Raw genomic sequence first — 17,916 nt, forward strand, 5'->3', positions numbered from 1 at the left:
ACTGCATATAAGCAATACATGACTTAAAAGTCTGATGCCACAACAATTATTGTTGTGCTTCCAGAAGGGTTATAGAAGAAAATAACTCCAACGGGGGGGAGCGGGGGCTCTGTACCTAAAAGCAACATAGTTAACAATTGGAGGCAGTGGAAGAAAAGATCTATCTATATTCAAGAATGTTTTAAAACGTGCCTTCTATGAACTTTTGAGCCTGCAGGTTTCATAAAGGATCCTTTACTTCAAGTTCCTCGGGGAATTTCTGCATGGCTGTTTGGTGCGTGTGTGTCAATATTCTCCTGGCAGCAAAATATAACTGAACACAATGCGTACAAACTGGAAATCACAGCCCGAAGCATGTCTACTATTCTTATGGCTACAGCACTGTGAACGAACACAGCAATGTTTACAAACCAAAAGGGGAGAGGAACAGGTCCCTGCTCCAAGGAGTTTACAGTCTACAATTTTGACAGCAAGGGAGACAATCAAAGAGGGAAGGAACAGGGTAATGGAAGAAGGATATGTACAAATGCACTTACAACTGCTCATGGCTTAATTTGGGAATGAGCCAAAGACTTCATGAAAAAGGTGGGCTTTGAGGAGCTATTGGAAAGGAACAAGAAAAGTGCATCAATTCCTAATACATTTTTTTTGCCGAACAAACTTTACTGATTTACCAATACAGGTTAAAAAATAACATATTTGCAAGTGCCATGTCCTTCTCTCAATATGCAACGGATTTACTGTTATGGAAACACAGTGAACTCAAATTATCCTCAGCCCCCCCTCCCTTATGTTCTTGTGCCGGTTATGCTAACATGACTTGAGCAGCTATTAAATCACTTAGTGACTCACCCAAGACACAGCAACCTCTTAGGGAGAGCTTAACATGAAGTTTAGACTATGAGTGTTAACAGGATTTTGTATGCCCAATTAGGGTTGTATGTAGAATCTCGATTATATTGTATTTTGGGTGGCTACATCCATCCAGTGGACAACCTTCTGTGTAGCTTTCATTGTGGTAGCGGCAACTGAGAATCCACACATTTTCCTTGCCCTCAACTCCCTGTGGCTGTTGTCGTGCCCGATGCCAGTAGAGGACTTTTTATAAAATCTGAAATTAACATATCACTGCAACATTATAACTATCTGTTGCCATGCTCTATTAGTTTAACAGTGCATTCCCAAGGAGAGTTACTCCAGTCTAAGCCCATTTCATTCATTGAAATGAATGGGCTTAGACTGGAGTAACTCTCCTTAGGAATGCACTGTTAAGTCTCTAGCCCTTTTATTACAGAGATAGCACCTGTCCTCTAGTATTCAGCAACAAAAAGGCTAGAGACTTACTTTTGTTTTGAAATGAAAGCTGACAGCTCTGAGGAACTAGTTGTTTGTGGCCAGATAACATAACTCAATAGTGATGAAACAATTGCTATTTTTTGTTCTTAACGGTTTGAAAAAGTGGTATGGTGATGGCCACAGGTGGTAATGTGAATGGGACCTTTGAAAATGTGCACCTTCCTGTCCACATGGAGTGCAAGTGCATTTTGGTTGTGATATTTCCAAATAGCTTGTATCAAACCAGGTCTGGGAAAAATCATAACAAAGCTGGAACAGGAAAGCGGGACAAAAAGAAAACATCATGCAAATATTCCAATTAACTGGCTCCAGTTTGGACACCAAACCGCTGCAAAATCTTTGTGTGGAAGCAGCCAGGTTCCTAAGCATGTTTTATTCACCCCCCCTCCCATTCATTACATTTTTGTTCTGCCCTTTCATTTGGACTAACCCAATGATACAAAATAGTGTGGATGGACAAGAGGACAGGGTTTCTCTGTTTTTATTTTTCTCTGTTCAAATTTCATTTTTTTACTGCGACCTTTGATCGTAGGAATCAAAGCACGCTGTCTGACTGACTGGTTCTTAATGAGTATGTGACAAAGGATTTTGACAGACAGGGGTGAGAAAAAGGGAAGCAGCAGAATAGCCCTCTTCTGTTCGGTTCTGCGTTTAAGGTTCTGGTCCCTGGAGCAGCTGAAGATATCAAAGACTCCTTAAACAACCACACACCAGTCAACCCCAGCTCTGACCCTGAGCACCTGGCATTGCTGTTAAGGTGTGGGGGGAGGAGGGGAGAAATGGGCCTGCTTGTTTGCTCAGTGTGGTGGTGGAAAGTGCCGTCAAGTCACAGCGGACTTCTGGCGACCCCGTAGGTTTTTCAAGGTAAGAGATGTTGGGAGGTGGTTTGCCACTGCTTGCCTCTGCGTCATGACCCCGGTATTCCTTGGAGGTAGGGCTGCCAGGTCCCTCTTCGCCACCAGTGGGAGGTTTTGGGGCAGAGCCTGAGGAGGGCGGGGTTTGGGGATGGGAGAGATTTCAATGCCAGGTGAACTGATCTCTAGTGGCTGGAGATCCATTGTAATAGCAGGAGATCTCCTGCTACTACCTGGAGGTTGGCAACCCTACTTGGAGGTTTCCCGTGCAAGTACTAACCAGGGCTGACCCTGCTTAGCTACTGAAACCACCAAGCTAGGTTGGCCCATCCAGGTCAGGGCACACAGTGTAAGTCTATGGATTCAATTAGTTGTTAAATCCATTAAGCAACGTAACTAGACAAGGATGGAAAAAAATGCAAAAAAAGTGTTACACATGATATATAAAACAATGCAGAAAAATGGTATCACATTAGGAGAAGACAATGTGGTCATAGAAGGATAATACATATAGTAAACAGATAGTAAACAGGAGCGCCGTGGTGCAGAGTGGTAAGCTGCAGTACTGCAGCCAAAGCTCTGCTCACAACCTGAGTTCGATCCTGATGGAAGTCGGTTTCAGGTAGCCGGCTCAAGGTTGACTCAGCCTTCCATCCTTCCGAGGTTGGTAAAATGAGGACCCAGCTTGCTGGGGGTAAAGTGTAGATGACTGGGGAAGGCAACAGCCAACATAATCTGCCTAGTAAACATTGTGATGTGACGTCACCCCATGGGTCTGACCCAGTGCTCACACAGCGGACTGCCTTTACATTTTAAACAGATAATGCATACTTATAGTGGATGCTAGAAGGCTCTCTCTCTCTCTCTCCCCTCCCTCTAATTGTTAAGTCCGCGTGGGAAGGATTGACGGTGAGACCCATGGATCTGAAACGGCCGAGCACCTGGCGGACGCGGTCCAGGAGTTCCCCCTCGGAGGCAGTGACGATCAGGACGTCGTCGAAGTATGGAACGACGCCAGGCAGGCCCTTCAGGAGGTCCTCCATGATGTTTTGGAAGATACCTGGGGCTGTGCTGACCCCGAACTGCAGGCCGGTCACCCTGAACGTGCCCCGGTGCGTGACGATGGTTTGCGCCTCTGCCGACTCCACGTCCACCGGCAGCTGTTGATACGCCTGGGCCAGATCCAGTTTGGCAAAGACCCGGCCCCCGGCTAGGGATGCCAGAAGGTGGCTGACGACTGGCATGGGGTATGCATGACTCTGAAGGGCCCGGTTCAGAGTGCACTTGTAGTCCATGCAGATGCAGACATCCCCATTCGGCTTAAAGGGCGTCACAATCGGAGTCTCCCACTTCGCGTTGGGCACTGGAACCAGGACACCCTGTGCAATGAGCCGATCGAGCTCCGTGTCGATCCAGTCCTTGAGTGCGAAGGGGACGTGGCGGGGGTTCAGGCGGATGGGGGTAGCGGCGGGGTCGATGAGGTGGCGGACAGGCGGCCCCTTGTAGCAACCCAATGGTCCTCGCCAAACATCCTCGAACTTGGACCAGACAGAGTCGAGGGAGGCGAGGCTGATGCAGTGGAGGCCTGTGATTTTAAGTCCGAGGGCTTGGAACTACTGAAACCCCAGAAGGCTGGCGTGGGGCCCCTCGACGATGACGAGGCGCAGGCGGCTGGTGAGGGACCCGTAGCGCACGTTCATGCGAGTGACACCCTTGACCAGAACACGGCGGCGTTGGAAGTCCGTGATGATCAGGGTGGAGGGCTCCAGCTTGGGCATCGGGGTGCGCTTGGCCAGGTCCCGTAAGGTGTCCGCAGAAATGATGGAGAGGGTGGACCCAGAATCCACTTCCATTTCGCAGAGTGTCCCTTCAATGAAAACGGTGGTGGAGAGCTTGTCGACGCTGTGTACCTTGTGCAGACCGAGGGTGTAAATGCGGCGGCGGTCACGGCACGGGGACTCGGAGTCGTTGTCGTCGGAGAGAGTGTGGACCGTTCAGGTGGCGCCATCTTCCTTCTCCGGGCGAGATGGCTTCCTCGACGAGCAGCAGGCCTTGGCGATGTGGCCGGATCGACCGCACGCCTTGCAACGGGCATCGCGGAATCGGCATGTGCGGCGGTCATGGGGGTCGCCGCAGCTGGCGCAGGCCCTTGACGCCTGGCCCCGTGGCTTGGGTGCCCTGGCGGACATTTTGTGGGCCTTGTCGCCGGAGTCGCCGTCGCTGGCGTGCCCAAAATGGACTGGGGCAGTCTCTCTCGGACCCCTGGCGGAGGCGGCAGAGGCGCGGTCCCCAATATGCTCGTCACAGTCCTCAGACTCGGCCGCAGTCCCCTCCTCGACAGTCATCACCAGTGTTACCTCCTTTTTCCCTTTCATGCAGCGGCGCACCTTCGCGTCTCGGAGGCCAAACATGAACCGGTCCCGGAGCATCTCGTCGAGGGCAGAGAATGTGCAAGACCTTGCGATCTGGTGGAGAGCAGCGAGGTACTCGGCGGCGGTCTCCCCAGGCTGTTGGTCGCGGAGGTGGAAATCGTGGTGGCGGGCCAATACCGTGGGCTGCGGGGTGAAATGGCCGCTCAGCGCCATCATGATGGCGTCGAAACCGGTATCCTCAAGCTTCACGGGGGCCATGAGGGTCTGGGCCAGCTGGAACGTCCAGGGCCCGCAGACTCTGAGGAAAACTGCCCGCTTCTGCACAGCGTCCGTGAACTTGTTCGCCACCATGAAGAAAGCGATGCGGGAAGCGTAGCTCTCCCAGTCGCCGGGGTTGGAGATGTCGAATGCCTCCAAAGAACCAGTGGTGGCCATGAGTGTGGTGTGTTTGTCTCTCCCGAGAATCCAAGTGAATCAGCAATTGGGCCGGGCTGCCTACCGGACATAGCGAGGTCGCAGAGCGAGGCGGTAGCTGTGGGACAGCCGGCGTGTGATTCAGCAATGCCTGCCAGTCACTGTGAAACGGCGGAGCGGGAGTGATTCAGCAGGTCAGCCAGGTTGCTCTCCAGTCTTCGTCGCCACTGTTAAGTCCGCTTGGGAAGGATTCACGAGGTCGGAGACGGAGTTCAAACAACAACCGCGTTTATTGATAACAGGAACAGAACTGGTTAACACAATGAGCAACCCCTGTTTATATGCCCCCTTGGTCTCCTGCGGCCACTCCTCCCTTGATCCGTGATAGGGGGACATAACCTCCTGGTGGCCATTGGTACATATTGGCTTAGAGCCAATGGGGTCTGTTTGCTTGATCAATAGGGTGAGCAGGGTTTAGGATCCTTCGTGCAAAACTCAAGCTCCTAAGTCTCCCTTGCTTACTCCCCAACTATATACATACACAACACTAATGATGCCCAGCCCTCTGAATGTTGTCCCCAAATACATGCTATGAAGAAGCTTAAAAAGGGAACTTCTATTCCAGCCATTTTGCACACTGGAAGGGGTTTTGCCTGAAGGCCTTTCATGTCACACAGAGATACAGAAGACAGCAATACCAAGACTGCAAGAAGTTGCCGGCTCACCAGGAAAAGGGCCAGCCAAGCAGTTTGATGTGTTCACTCCAGTCAGCCAGGGAAGGTTTTTGAAGCATGAAGATAAAACGTCACCACATCTGCAGGAGAGGATGCTTGTTATAAGCACAGCCATAGTGATCAGCTCAAATAACTGCCAGCTCTATTAGCTGCTGATTAGTTTGAGGCTTTGGGGGTTTAGGCAAAGTGCTGAGATGAACCGGGCAGGTTGGCAGAAAGGCCTTCTGAACAAACCCAGGACCTTTCTGCAGACCAGCACGATGTGTTACCACCTGGACCCTCCCGTGGCGGTCGCTGTTCAAGAGCAATCCGATCTTTCCTTCTCGGAGGGGTTTCATGTTGCCATGTTTTAAACGTCTACTACTCCTTTGCCTTTAAGAGCAGGCAGAAATTAAGGGGGGTGAAGCTTTTCCCAACATCTCCGTGTTAAGACAAGTGTTACCTGCTTAATTAAATAAAAGGGCTATTCAAAAAGGGTTTTTTTGGTTAGGCATGGTGCTTTTGGAGCAGAATGCTTAAGACCTGGATTGTCTCAAGGCAAATTAAGTAACATTCTCCAAGGGAGAAGGGATAGTTACAGAAAGATGGTGTGTGTGGACTCGCGCACTTTACATGCCAGTTGCAAGCCAAGATGTAGCAAAGGGATTCCCATGATATGTCCACTTAGGCCAAGTTCTTGAGAGATTTTACCATCTTTAAGAAAAAACGACCCAGTTTCTCTGCTTCTAGCGGCAAACAGACATGCAGAAATCCAGCAAGACGTACTTCTTGGCATAGGAAGAGGAGTGGTGGTGGCTCAGTGGTAGCCCTTGGCATGCAGAAAGCCCCAGGTTCAATCCCCAGCATCTCCGGTTAAAAGGATCAAGTAGTAGGTGCAGTGAAAAACTTTAGCTGCCCATTCCCAGATGTTAAGGGCCAAGACATTTATCTCTAGAACTGCCAGCACCCCTAGGTGGTGTAGGGTGTAGTGATTGAGTCTGGATGCTCTTTCTCATGTTTAAATCCCCACTTAGCTATGAAGCTCGCTGTGCAAGCAACTCTTTCTGACAGGTTGATCCTACCCAACAGGGTTGTTGTGAGGTTTAGCCACTCCTCTGAGGTAGTGGGGAAAGATGGGCGAGGGTAAGATACAAGTATTAATACATCTATTTAGAAATTATCAACAAAGCCTCCTGTGTAAGCAGAGCTGCTGGCTTTCAGAACTGCCTCTCCAAACAAATACTCCGTTAGAAGGGCCATTACCAATTGCCATTTTAAAACCAAGTACAAAATAGGGTTGTGTGTTCATCTTTTTAAAAAAGAACAAGTTCACCTTTCCCACCTGTTCCAGCAGTTGTGATCCACATCAAATAAAAGAGTTCTAAGTGGGTTTTCTTTTACTTTGATCTTTTTAACAGGCTTCAGTGATTCAACTGTGATTATTAGATGCTTGGATTTAGTCTAATTTTCATATGAATGTTTGTGTTCTTTTCACCTATTGAAGATGCTATTGAGGGTGAAATTAAACACCTATTCAAGTTCAGAGTTTCTCATTCAAAAGGTATAATAATCTGTTGGGGGGCCCTTTCTCCCACCCTTCCCCCCACCCACCGCGGGGTAAAATGAGAAAGTTCTGTTTGCTGCAGTTGGTGGGAGGAGAAGGCGGGAGCAAAAAGACCCAGAGCAAAAGGTGGAAAGAGATGCCGCAGCTGCAGAACTGTGAAAGAGCAAATTATGATCTTTGGCACCTGCCCTCCCACCTCTGATATTAATTAAGTGCACCAGTGAACTAGATGCTCTCCAGATAATGACAATACTTTGATTCTGGGGTTATCATAGATAATGATTTAAAAACTGGCACTTAAATATAGTGTTTGCTCGTTCATTCATTCTAGGCACAGCTAAGAGGTTCAGGAATCATAGGATACATACAGTCTTTGCCTTTACAGGAGCTGGTGTGAGTTTTAGGCTCCCTTCTTGCTTTCCTCCTGTAAGACAAACGTACTTGTTTCCAAACTCAGCAATGAAACAGTAAGCTTTTCCATTTTAAAAAATCATGGGCATTACATGTTTATTGTATCGAAAGGAAAGGAAATGGAGGGGGGGAAAGAAAAAGAAAGAAAAGAAGAAAAAGCCAAGCCCAGGTTTTTTCTTACTTGAAACACTGCTCTGGGCAGGGGAGGAGGGAAATGCCGTAATGATGGTCACAACAGCCTGCCAATCAGGACTTTGCATAGCCAGTTTCCTGCTGCCAACAGGGAAAACCAATGCTGAAAACCAGTTGCTGAAAACCAAAAGGACCAGCACACAGTTCACTGTGAGAACGAAGCACATGCTGTTTTGCGTCTGGTCCTCCTAGGTGTAGTTAAGGATAGCATACCTGGAGGGGTGTTATTTTGTTCTCGCCCAACCTCTTATGAAGTGCATGAGGCTGACATGTTAAAGGCCATCCAATGAGGATGTGTACTGACACAAGTTTTTGGAACAGTTGAGGTTGAAGATATACCGTTCCCTGCGTCCAGTGGGCTAAGGGGTAACTAGTTCTGCTAGCTTGCAACAGGCTGTGCAGAATGCCAATTGGCTAGTGTTATGGCAGAAGGGGAAACTGTAAAGACTTTGTGGACCCCCTAACCTTCCTTCCCTGGCCCCCCTTCCCTGGCCCCCCTTTCCTATCCCTCTTTCCCTGTCCACCCTAACCCAAACCTTAACCCTAACCCTTCCCTGGCCCCCCTTCCCTATCTCTCTTTCCCTGTCAACCCTAACCCTTCCCTGCCCCCCTTCCCTGGCCCCTTCCCCTTCCTTAGGGTGAGTGGGCCCAGTCCAAATGCCGGGCCCCCTAACCTTCCTTCCCTGACCCCCCTTCTCTGGCCCCCCTTCCCTGGCCCCCCTTCCCTGGCCCCTCTTTCCTATCCTTCTTTCCCTGTCCACCCTAACCCTAACCTTAACCCTAACCCTTCCCTGGCCCCCCCTTCCCTGGCCCCCTTCCCCTTCCTTAGGGTGGGTGGGCCCAGTCCAAATGCCGGGCCCCCTAACCTTCCTTGCCTGACCCCCCTTCCCTGGCCCCCCTTTCCTATCCCTCTTTCCGTGTCCACCCTAACCCTAATCCTTCCCTGGCCCCCCTTCCCTATCCCTCCTTCCCTGTCCACCCTAACCCTAACCTTAACCCTAACCCTTCCCTGGCCCCCCTATCCCTCTTTCCCTGTCCTCCCTAACCCTAACCCTAACCCTTCCCTGGCCCCCCCTTCCCTGGCCCCCTTCCACTTCCTTAGGGTGGGTGGGCCAGTCCAAATGCCGGGGGCCCCTAACCTTCCTTCCCCGGCCCCCCTTCCCTGGCCCCCCTTCCCTGGCCCCCCTTTCCTATCCCTCTTTCCATGTCCACCCTAACCCTAACCCTAACCCCTTCCCTGGCCCCCCTTCCCTGGTCCCCCTTCCCTGGCCCCCCTTTCCTGGCCCCCCTTTCCTATCCCTCTTTCTGTGTCCACCCTAACCCTAACCCTTCCCTGGGGCCCCCTTCCCTGGCCCCCCTTCCCTGGCCCCCCTTTCCTATCCCTCTTTCCGTGTCCACCCTAACCCTAACCCTAACCCTTCCCTGGTCCCCCTTCCCTGGCCCCCCTTCCCTATCCCTCTTTCCGTGTCCACCCTAACCCTAACCCTAACCCTTCCCTGGCCCCCCTTCCCTGGCTCCCCTTCCCTGGCCCCCCTTTCCTATCCCTCCTTCCCTGTCCACCCTAACCCTAACCTTAACCCTAACCCTTCCCTGGCCCCCCTATCCCTCTTTCCCTGTCCTCCCTAACCCTAACCCTAACCCTTCCCTGCCCCCCCCTTCCCTGGCCCCCTTCCCCTTCCTTAGGGTGGGTGGGCCCAGTCCAAATGCCGGGGCCCCCTAACCTTCCTTCCCCAGCCCCCCTTCCCTGGCCCCCCTTCCCTGGCCCCTCTTTCCTATCCCTCTTTCCATGTCCACCCTAACCCTAACCCTAACCCCTTCCCTGGCCCCCCTTCCCTGGTCCCCCTTCCCTGGCCCCCCTTTCCTATCCCTCTTTCCGTGTCCACCCTAACCCTAACCCTAACCCTTCCCTGGGGCCCCCTTCCCTGGCCCCCTTTCCCTTCCTTAGGGTGGGTGGGCCCAGTCCAAATGCCGGCCCCCCTAACCTTCCTTCCTTGACCCCCCTTCCCTGGCCCCCCTTCCCTGGCCCCCCTTTCCTATCCCTCTTTCCATGTCTACCCTAACCCTAACCTTAACCCTAACCCTTCCCTGGCCCCCCTTCCCTATCCCTCTTTCCCTGTCCTCCCTAACCCTAACCCTTCCCTGGGGCCCCCTTCCCTGGCCCCCTTCCCCTTCCTTAGTGTGGGTGGGTCCAGTCCAAATGCTGGGCCCCCCTAACATTCCTTCCCTGGCCCCCCTTCCCTGGCCCTGCTTTCCTGTCCCTCTTTCCCTGTCCACCCTAACCCTAACCTTAACCCTAACCCTTCCCTGGCCCCCCTTCCCTATCCCTCTTTCCCTCTTTCCCTGTCTCCCTAACCCTAACCCTTCCCTGCCCCCCTTCCCTGGCCCCCTTCCCCTTCCTTAGGGTGGGTGGGCCCAGTCCAAATGCCGGGCCCCCCTAACCTTCCTTCCCTGGCCCCCTTTTCCTATCCCTCTTTCCATGTCCACCCTAACCCTAACCCACTCCCTGGCCCCCCTTCCCTGGTCCCCCTTCCCTGGCCCCCCTTCCCTGGCTTCCTTCCCTTGCCCCCCTTCCCTGGCACCCCTTCCCTGGCCCCCCTTTCCTATCCCTCTTTCCCTGTCCACCCTAACCCAAACCCTAACCCCTTCCCTGGCCCCCCTTCTTTGGCCCCCCTTCCCTGGCCCCCCTTTCCTATCCCTCTTTCCATGTCCACCCTAACCCTAACCCTTCCCTGGCCCCCCTTCCCTGGTCCCCTTCCCCGGCCCCCTTCCCCTTCCTTAGGGTGGGTGGGCCCAGTCCAAATGCCAGGCCCCCCTAACCTTCCTTCCCTGACCCCCCTTCCCTGGCCCCTCTTCCCTGGCCCCCCTTCCCTGGGCCCCCTTTCCTATCCCTCTTTCAATGTCCACCCTAACTATTAAAAAGGAAACTGAACTTGGATTTTACGTTAGGCATTCATGTATTAATGAATACATTAAGAATACTGAACAATATCTCAAATGATAACAATATATTGCTAACACTTTAGATGCTTTTTAATATAAACAATTGTTCTAAAAACAGAATTTGAATGTCAAGGAAATAGTTTTGGAACTGAGTGGAATTAAGACAGTGCCTGCTCACTTGTTTTGGCTCTTATAGAAATAGAATATTCTAAACATTATTTTGTACTTTATAAAAATATTTTAACAAATACATTTAACAGTCAGATGTGTGGGAATTGGGAAGGATTGAGGCGAGGCTTCAGTGTCAGTGTAAAACAGAACTCCCTTGCAGAGAGCTGAGTTTATTTTATAGCAATTGTAATCAGCAGCCAAGCTGAGCAAGGCAGAAAGCAGCTAGATTCAGTGACTAGAACAGCTTGTACATTGCTAAGGTATATTGTTGCAATATAGGTTTCTGCAAGGAGCAGTTGCTAACCTAAGAACAAAGGCAGCTTGTTAGATGGCGTGATCTGCTAGCCTGCCCCCCCCCCCAAGGCCTGGTGACGTTGGTTTGCCAATGTCACTGATGGGTGGTGTGCCAGCAACCATCGGTAGGCCAAAACCCTATACCCTATAGGAACCTAGTCTAGGGTTTAAACCCCTACTGCCACTGGACCGTCCCCCCAAGGCCTTGCGCTATGGCGGTGGTTTGCCAGCTCGCCAGGGCAAGGCCTTGTGCTTCTGGCGGTGGTCTGCCAGCTCGCCAGGGGTCCAGGGGTTTGGGGTTCAAACCCTACATCTTCCCCCTTTTTTGTTTTTTAAGCTGAAATACATAGTGCGGTATTGCAGATGGTCGTTAGACAAGGAACACATATGATACAGATTAGGTAGGCATCGTACAATGCTAAAAAGGATGCTCACAGCCATTTAAAGTTAGGTAGCCAGCTGGTCAACCAATCAAAAAGACCAAGAGTTTCAGAAGTAATAACATTGTTAGTGAGCATATGACGCAATTTCTCCAGCTCATCTTCTATGGTTTTGTTGAGGTCATGAAATGTGACTTTGCAACCTGCCTGACCAACAATTTTACAAAACCCACCTTGCCGAGCTAGGAGAAAATGTAAAGCAAAGCGATGCTGTAAGGTGATTTGATTCAATTCAGAAATCTCTTGCTGTAAATCTTGAATTAAGCTGCTTGTAGCATTAACAGTCTTTTCTAACCTGCAAGTGAGGCCTAAGATGGAATGACGGTTTTCCTGGGCAATTATCCCCGGGTAGCTTCCCAGAGTCAAAAGTCCAGTAAGACCAGCCCCTAAAACGCGACCCCAGTCGCTTTCCTCACTGAGTTGAGTGTCCACAATTACCTGATCTGAACACCCGGGGCCAAGAGGGGCTGCTGCGGCTCGCCTCATTTTGTGAGTGGCCACATGTGTCCTAGAGGCATCCAGGACTTGGACTGGTAACGTAAGTTACCCGAGAGCTGCACACTGATATTTTCCTGGATGGTAGTTGGTGGCCCACCCTGAGCCCCAAAAGAACCAAAGGTTGGGATCTCTGATGAGCCAGTTGCCACAAATGCTTCCAGAGGGTAGCTGGGAAGCATCGGGGGTAAACATCGGGAAAGTGTGATACAGCTGTTGTGTGGTAGTGTTCATGAGAGTGAGATTGGGTTGAAAGGAGGAGTTAAAGTTACCCCAAAGGTAAAAACGATCAGAACAAGCAGTATAATTGACAGCATGATCCCCCATATCAGATCAGCAGTAGTCTTATAAGTCCAGTGAGAAAACTGAGGATTGTGAGCATAGCAACAAAAACATAACCCAGGTAGATAACGATGAAACCGAAACTTGTGAAAAGGAGTAGTGTTCCAGTTAGAGTCAGTGATGGGCACAAACAGAGTTGAGTGGTTCAGGTGTTGTAACTCAGAAAGAACCAGTTCAGGTGAATTAAAAGGAGTAGGCAAAAAGGACATGGTAGAAGCAGAAAGAGGAGGTTCATAAATCAGAGAGACGTTTTTTCCATGGAAGGCAAACATGTAAGCAGCATGACGAACCCATAAGTTTGGAGCAGAGAAGTCATGCTTGACCCCCTGCACCCTAGATCCTAAGAAGCAAAAGCACAAGATGATCATGATGGAGGTCACAGTTAGCTGGGCGAAAACAGCAGCTAGGAAGTTTTCTGGTGTGAAAGGCACATTTTGCTTAGCCAACTCCTATTGAGCTTGAGCAGACAAGTGTTTGAGGGCCCCCCAAGTTACTGGAGGGTTTGGTCTGCGACAACCACGACGTCTCTCGGCCATGGACTCAGAGTCCATCAACTGAAGGTTGAATTGAGGAATCGGGTTGGATTGAGGAATCAGGTTGGAGAGACCTTGGCGCCATGCCATGAAGATCAGGTCGCACACACCGTGCAGGCACCCACAGAGGTCCGGTAGGCGTTTGGACAGCGGCGTAGCCACGACCCCACGTGATGAGAGGCACCGGCCCGTGCCAGTTGGGGTCAGGTAGACAACGGTACCGCACCAGGGGCTGTTGCAGCGGCTTGCCGGCCTGGAAAGCCGCTGAGTCCTAGGAATTAATGTAGAATTAAGAGAGAGAAGGTTAAGATGGTTGAGCGTAAAGAGAGCCTGAGCTAATAGGCTCTCCTTGTCCAAGAGGGAGAGGCCAATTCCCCCTTGTTTTTTACTTTTTCAAGCATGCGCTTGAGGGTGCCATTGGCACGTTCCACGATGGCTTGGCCCGTGGAATTAGATGAGATGCCAAAGGTATGGCGCACTTGCCACCGGTCACAAAAGGCAGCGAATGTGGAAGAACAATAGGCAGGGCCATTGTCCTGTTTTTAGAGCAGTGGGAATACCCATGACCGAAAAGGCACAAAGTAAATGGGTGCAGACGTGCTTAACTTTCTCACCTTTTTAAGGTGAGGCAAACAGGTAACCAGAGTAGGTATCTATGACCACATGGAGATATTTCCAAGGAGCAAATGGAGAAAACTGAGTAACGTCCATTTGCCACAATTGATTGGCTCCAAAACCTCGAGGGTTTACACCAGTGGAAGGAAAGGAAGCATGCCCTGAACATTAAGGACATTGTTGAATGATGGCAGAGGCTTTTGCAAGGGGCAAATGAAATTGTTTCGCCAAGGCTTTGGCGTTCTGGTGATGCATGGCATGACTTTCAATGGGAGAGAGAGCAGCATAGGAAACAAATCTTTTGGCTTGTTACCACCACTGAACATGTGCAGAGTGCACCTTGAAAGCAGGGGTGAGTTTCAGGTTGGGAAAGAAATGAGGCTTCCAATGCTTACAATTGATGGTAGTGTACACAAAGCAAGTTTTATTTTATTTTTTCAAAAAATTAAGCAAAAATATAAGTAAAATAAAAATAGAGCTCCTGTGTTTCCAAATTATGAAGGTCCTTGCTGTGAATCTGCTAAATTTTAAGCAAACCATAAGGTTTTTGCAAAAAGGGGCCCAAAGAAGACAGAAAGTGATGGCACCTCTGTGCTTACACAGAGTGTCAGGGCTTGTTGTGCAAGCCAGAGAGCAAGACCTAAAAAAATTCCTTTAGAAGTGGACCTTGCGAGGGGGTGTAGCGGTGCAAAGGAATGTGTTTCTTTACCAATCAAGGCCGTTTGGGAGGGTGATTCGCCTCCAGTCGATTTTCAAGAGTACATCTTATCTCTGTCAGGCAAGGAGTAGACGGGCACCCTTCCTCTTTGGAGTGGGGGTAGGGTGAATGCATTTCTATAGCAAAAAGTGTGAGCTGTAGGGAGAGTGTCACTGGGCCTGAGGATTGCATTCCTCCCCCTATTTCTCGGAATGAAGGCAGATGGGCTGTTATGGCAAGACATGATTCTGGGTGAGAACAGCCTTTTCTTTTTACAATCATTAGTGGAGGAAATTTGCACTCGGATTGCCGGATCTAGAGTCCAGAGTGCTAACCATTATACTGGGTGTAAGGGAGAGGCCAATGGGCCTGAGGGGATGGAGAATGCTGAGCCTTTAGAATGGGCTTCATTTTTCTGTTCAACTGTTAGAGTCAAGCTTTCAAAGAAGGGTCTCTGCTTGACATTTGGTAGGCATTTTCAAACCCTTTTTTGGTGTTAATTCACAAGCTTTTTGTACCATTTTAACAGCTGCAAAGCTGGATTTAAGAGTCTGGACAAATTTGTTATTGGTCCTGGCGTGTGCCAGTTCAGATATACCTTGGAAGTTTAGCAGGCACATATCAATGCAAAATCAGATTCCCCAGTCCTTGTAATTTGTTTTCTTTTACACTTGACTTTCAAGACAATAGCCAATACTTAAACTAAAATGCAAAGGTAAACAGGAGAAATTCCCTAAAGGAGGAGAGATTGGCTTTTGCAGGACTGAGGTATACAAATGCTTTATCAGTACTAAAGGGAAGACTTTCATTGTACAATGAACGTAACCTTACTTAATATGAGGAAACAGAAATAGTTTTCTTGCCTTTCTCAGACATGGTGAGAGGGCATACATTTGCAGTTGGAATTTAAAACCTGCAGGGTGGGGGGAGAGCCTGCTCCCCACATTGTGTTTGAGAGGAACCGGCCGGCTTCCTCACAAACAAGCACCCTAAAAGTACCAGTCAAAACACACACACACAATCTTATTTTTTATGAGAGCACAATACACCACATAGCTATGCCCTTCTTGTAATTGCAAAGCAGACTAAAAGCTACACATTTTCAATTTCAGGGCTAAAAGAAAAGAAAAAAACCAGGCCTCCATACTAAGGAGGCTTCTGTCACTATACGAAGCATTAATTTCTTCTTTTTCTTTTGTACACACTCTCACATTCATACACACATTAAAGAAGCGGATTTTACACACACAAGGGGACTTTTAGGCGTTGCAAAGCTTTCAATTTTTCACCAGGCAGCGGCCATTGGTCAATCCACACATAGTCTGTGGAAAGCCATGACAAAGCAAGGGCGCGAGGCTTAGTCATTAGTGACTAAAGTAGCCCCCAATTGAGACAAAAGGTCTCGTCCCCAAAGGTTGATTTTAAGTGGGACGACAATGGAGTACATACCCCCATCTAATGCAGTGGAACCCCCCACCCCCCAGACAGCAGATGAACGTTCTAGAGGCCAGGAGGGGTCCCAATCATGAAAGGTGATTACAAAAACATCAGCACTAGCATCAAGGAGACCTTTTAACTTTTTACCTTGAACCTCATACTCACGAATTGGCTTCTGATGCCAGATGTTTTCAGCCACCAGGGCAATCTGTAAGGAATCTGTAAGGAATCAGAAGAAAAATCCCCCTTGCCCACCCCCGAGTGCGGAAGCGGGACAAGGTACGCACAGGAAGCACCCTCCTGTCAGCAGTGGCACCGAGCTGGGCTGCAGCACCATCCCAGACCACATACTGCGAGGGACTAAGAATCATTCGCATCAAATCTTTCCAAGTTCTAGGCAACATACCATAACCAGTACAAAGCCCTTCCATCATAAATGCAGATTCCCCCTCCCACTCTTTGGAAAGATCCAGGTCCCCATTACAGCGGGCCGCCTGGACTGCCAACGCCACTTTTGATCGAGGCGGTGGACAAGCGGGAGAAGGAGGGATGGGTGAAGAAGGTATGGGAGTTAAAGACGAGGCTGCAGGGAGGAGAGCCAAAGACGAGGCTGCAGGGAGGAGAGCCGGATAGGGGGGCGGTAGCACCTCCATAGCAGGTTGCAAGAGCATGTTGTCCACTGGCGTCCCAGCGCAGACAGCTCTATCAACCTTTTGCCAGGCAAGAATAATTTGCACTGATGCACGAGGCTCACCCTTCAATTCCCTTCCTATTCGTTCCCAGTCTCCTGGATTGAAAGTGCCTTCCTGGGGGTACCAGGGACACTGACAATCAATCTCCCGTAGGAGATCTTTGAGATCTGCCACTGACACTGAATCCCCGCCACACTGCCTAACCAACTGATGAAGTTCTTCAGCATGCTTTACCTGTTCCGTAGACAATGTTTCACCCATACTTACCAAAGGGAGCCGTAGCTGAGGGGGCCGATGAGCCGTGGGGGCCTGAAGCCGAGGGGGCCGATGAGCCGAGCTGAGGAGGGCTGAAAAGCCGAGGGGGCCGATGAGCCGAGTGCGCACATAAACCTTTTCCAGTCGTGGTAAGCGGGTGGGGTCCGGTGGATCACGTCGAATCACGTCGGCGGCACCAGATGTGGGAATTGGGAAGGATTGAGCCGAGGCTTCAGTGTCAGTGTAAAACAGAACTCCCTTGCAGAGAGCTGAGTTTATTTTATAGCAATTGTAATCAGCAGCCAAGCTGAGCAAGGCAGAAAGCAGCTAGATTCAGTGACTAGAACAGCTTGTACATTGCTAAGGTATATTGTTGCAATATAGGTTTCTGCAAGGAGCAGTTGCTAACCTAAGAACAAAGGCAGCTTGTTAGATGGCGTGATCTGCTAGCCTGCCCCCCCCCAAGGCCTGGTGACGTTGGTTTGCCAACGTCACTGATGGGTGGTGTGCCAGCAACCATCGGTAGGCCAAAACCCTATACCCTATAGGAACCTAGTCTAGGGTTTAAACCCCTACTGCCACTGGACCGTCCCCCCAAGGCCTTGCGCTATGGCGGTGGTTTGCCAGCTCGCCAGGGCAAGGCCTTGTGCTTCTGGCGGTGGTCTGCCAGCTCGCCAGGGGTCCAGGGGTTTGGGGTTCAAACCCTACACAGATGGTTGTAGCGTAAGAGATAGGGAAGAAATATATAATTTATCTGACAGTTTTTTAAAAAACAAAATTTAATTTTGGAGTAGACAGATTTCTTATCTAGCAGTTCCTATCTGAATTCCATGCATGCATTAATGAAAGATCCAAGAATATTATATTTGAAAGAAGTAAAGATTACCAGAGCTTGAACTATTGGGACACTATGATAAAGAAAGATGAAGGATAGTGTAGCATAGTATATAAGAAATTACTGTAAGACACTCCTCAGATAATGAGAGCTTCCATCTGAAGTGTATTATGGGGACTATGTCATACAGTCAATTTGTAAGAATCAAATACAAATGTTCTAAGTGTAGAGATAAATCTAAAGAAGTATTTTAAGAGATATGCATTGCAGACAGCCAAGAATAAGACAGGTAAG

Source organism: Euleptes europaea, chromosome 1 (assembly GCF_029931775.1).
Source record: "Euleptes europaea isolate rEulEur1 chromosome 1, rEulEur1.hap1, whole genome shotgun sequence".
Lineage (NCBI taxonomy): Eukaryota > Metazoa > Chordata > Lepidosauria > Squamata > Sphaerodactylidae > Euleptes > Euleptes europaea.